Genomic DNA, 3992 nt, shown 5'->3' with positions numbered 1-3992 from the left:
GATATTATTATCACATTTAATCCTCAGGAAAGCCTATGAGGAAGTGATATTATTTAATAGTTGTTGAGACAGAGATCCTGACATGATAAAATTCTTTCTCAGGGTATCTTATTTCATTTTTTTTTTTGAGTATATAAATCAATTTTTTTTGTTTTTATTTAATGCATTTACCATGTTCATTATACAGCTTTCCCTTTGAAAATAATATTCCTCACCTTTCCCATGTCCTTTTCTCTACTTAAACAGTTTCTCAAACATCATATACCATCCACAAAAAAATTATTGGACTGGATAAAGTTTTCCATGATGGTATCTCACTACTTTTAGTATATAATATTCTATCTACAAACTTAATTAGGATTTCTGACCTCTGCAGTGGTATCTGTTTCAGGTTTGAATAACTTAATTTTGTAAATCAATTATTTTTTACTGACGAGATATCCCATAAACATTTCCTTGATTCCATGTTACAGTGCTGTTGTTAATTGCTTTAACAGGCTAATCTGAAGGATTGTGCCAACCTCCACTTTTATTATAAATATTCACAAGTGTACAAAAGTGGAATGCATGCCACTTTAGCAGGTAGGTAAATCTCATTTTTAGCGGAAACTACAGCTTATCTTTGACCATTTCATTGCATTATCAAGGGGTCCTCTTAAACCATAACATCTTTTAAAAATAAACTTACTTCGCAAGAGTCAAAATACTAAGTTGTTAAGTGGGAAAAGCTATTTAAGATCAAACTGGTAAAGTTCAGTTTGATCTAAGACCAGCTATGAAAAATTTATACATTTTGATGCTGTTTCCAAAGAGCACTGTGAAATAGTTAATAACTGTTAACATATTACTAAACCTTTTCCATTCAAGGTCTATACTAAATATCAGCCAAATTAGAATTTCAAATAGGCTCAAAATATAATGCCACATGGAGTATTTGTTTATTCAGATTTCAATGAGAATTGAAGAAATTCAGACAAGTTTAATACCTATGTGTGATTAAGTTTGGCAAAATACAGAGATAATTAAAACAAAGGCATTTTAATTGAACAAACTGAACACGAGTTTTATAAAATATACAAATCTTCCAACAAATCAGTTCTCACAAGTACTTAAAGCAATTAAAAAAAAGTCACACAAATGTTAAGATTACAGTGTTTAATGTTTATCAAGGTAAATTTCTACAGCTAGTAAGATAACTGATGAGTTAGGTCTCAGACTGCATCCTAGGGAATGTTTATTGGGCAATCCCAATTATACCACAAGCCAGACAACTTCCAGCATTCCCTGTCTTTGTACTTTCTTCATTTCCACCTTTGCCCAAGTCATCCTCTTTCTCATGAACCACCAATGTGCGGCCAATGATGGAATACTCTCTAAACAGTGTAATCATAGAATCTTTAAAAGCCACCTTGACCATATCATTTTTACCAGCAGTCACATTTCCCAGATCTCCAACGTGCCTCTCTTCATCCTTTGGCCCACCATGTTTTTTGGATTCAGGATTAAAATGAGGACCTGCACTGGTACAGCCTTGTGTATTACCCCAAACTGATAGACATGGAATCCATGGAGGCCTTCAGTCAATCCCGTGATGGTTCCGGACACTATGACTGGCCTGGTTCTCTCCTGCTTGAACTCAATGGTGCCCTGCACCGGGACTTTACCCTTCAGCACACACACGGCCTTGGTCACCATGACTCCCGGGAAGGCCCAACACTTGGCGGGGACGGAAGATGCGGGAGACACCAGTGCCTCTTACTTCATTTTTAAACACAGATCTGGGCAATTCCAAAACCCAGTCTTCCCATTGCAGACAAAAGGAGGACCTCAGAGTCCACGTTCTAATTGGGAAGACACAAAATAATGGACCTAATGCAGTAACAGGGATGAGACTAAAAGGAGACTCAGAGGGTTGTGGGAGCATATGGGAAGGACACCTACCCAGACTGGAAGGGTTCAGAGAAGGATTCCTGGAAGATATGATAGTATGGGTTGAATTCCAAAAAATGAAAGTTACTCAGATGAAGAGAATAAGAACCCCTGGTACACAGCAGTGGAGTCTAGAAAAAGCACAGCTTCTTCCAGGACCTTTGAGAAGTTCAATATGGCTGAAAGATGAAGGTAGGAGGAAGCAAGAGATGAAGATAAACAGATAGATGTAGGCCTTTAAGTCATGCTAAGTATTGCATTTTATCTTGAGAACAATGGGAACCATTGAAGGATTTTAAGCAAAGAGATAAAATCAAAGAACAATTTAGGAGAAAGGACTGGCAAAGGATCTGACTATGAGGTAAGAAGGAGAGAATTAGGAATTATTTAGAAGACAGGTGCCACTGGGTTTGATGAAAAACTAAGGTGTGTGAGAGGGAAGAGTCAAGAATGACTCCCTTCCTTGAGACAAGGAACAGAGGAAGAGGAACAGATTGCGTGAGCTGAAATGTTTCTTTGGATATGTAAGTAGAGGGGTCCAGTGGGCAGCTGCATATGAAGGTCTGCAGTACGGGAAAGGGGTCTAGACTGGAGAGGTAAAACAGGAAGTCATCAAGGTGGTCATGAACTCCAAAGCTGTGAAAAGCTGCTCAGAGACAGTGGACAAGATGAGGAGAACTGTGTTGACATGACCTCTAGAATAGACTCTACTCTCCCTATAGAATTTTAGGACTATTCTGATCCCCAGCTTGCTTATCTAGGGCCCTGTGCCAGCTTGAAAGGATTTATGTGCCCTAGAAAAGCCATGTTTTTTTTGTTTTTTTCTTCTATTAATTTTTTAAAATTTATTTTTAATCCATGTGTTTTACTCATCTGTCCATACTATAAATAAAAGGAGCATCAGACACAAGGTTTTCATAATCACATAGTCACATTACGGGAGCTATATCATTATACAATCATCTTCAAGAAACATGGCTACTGGAACACAACTCTACAGTTTCAGGCACTTCCCTCCAGCTTCTCTAATACACCTTAATCTAAAAGGGGTTATCTATATAATATCCTCCAGGATAACCTCTCAACTCTATTTAAAATCTCTTAGCCATTGACACTTTATTTTGTCCATTTCTCTCTTCCCCCAGTCAAGAAGTTTTTCTCAGTCCCTTGATGCTGAGTCCCAGCTCATTCTAAAATTTCTGTCCCATGTTGCCTGGGAGGTTTACACCCCTGGGAGTCATGTCCCATGTAGAAAGGGAGAGGGCGGTGAGTTTGCTTGCCCTGTCGGTTGAGAGAGAGATAGGCCACATTTGAGAAACAAAAGAGGATCCCTGGGGGAAACTCTTAGGCCTAATTTTAAGTAAGCTTAGCCTATCCTTTGTGTGGCTATTTCATATGAACTAACCCCAAAATTGAGGGCTCAGCCTATTGCTTTTGTTGTCCCCACTGCTTGTGAGAATATCAGGAATTCTGCAAGTGGGGAAGTTGAATTTTCCCCCTTTCTCATCATTCCCCCAAGGGACTTTGCAAATACTTTTTTATTTACTGTTCAAATCACTCTGGGATTTATTGGGTCATCACTTTGGACACACTACAAAATCTCATGCCCTATTCAAAGTTCTATGTACTTATGGTGTTCAATTAACCTGTCCATATAAGTTATATTAGGAAATGCACTAGTCAAAATATAAACTTTGTACCAAATAAACATTTTTTGGAAAAGCCATGTTTTAATCCTAATCAATCTTGTGGGAGCAACCATTTCTAAGTTGGAAACTTAATTAGGTTATCTCCATGGAGATGTGACTCACCCAATTGTGGGTATTAACTTTTGAATAGAGGGAGATGTGACTCTACCCAGTTCAGGTGGGTCTTGAGTACTTTACCAGAATCCTTTAAAAGAGGAAGCATTTTGGAGAAAGCTTGAGATTGATGAGAGCAGCAGGGACACGAGAACTACCAAGTCCACCAGCCAGGGACCTTTGGAGATGAAGGAGAACACCCCTGGGGGAGCTTCGTGAATCAAGAGGCCTGGAGAGGAAGCTAGACCACCTCGCTATGTT

General features: G+C 38.8%; 1 pseudogene; it reads right to left on the bottom strand.

Moving 5' to 3' along the window:
- Nucleotides 1-1216: 1216 nt before the first annotated feature.
- LOC143661505 (superoxide dismutase [Cu-Zn]-like) lies at nt 1217-1695 on the bottom strand (annotated as a pseudogene).
- Nucleotides 1696-3992: the final 2297 nt, after the last annotated feature.

This window comes from Tamandua tetradactyla, chromosome 17 (assembly GCF_023851605.1).
Source record: "Tamandua tetradactyla isolate mTamTet1 chromosome 17, mTamTet1.pri, whole genome shotgun sequence".
Classification (NCBI taxonomy): Eukaryota; Metazoa; Chordata; class Mammalia; order Pilosa; family Myrmecophagidae; genus Tamandua; species Tamandua tetradactyla.
This window is presented reverse-complemented; position numbering and strand designations above follow the sequence as displayed.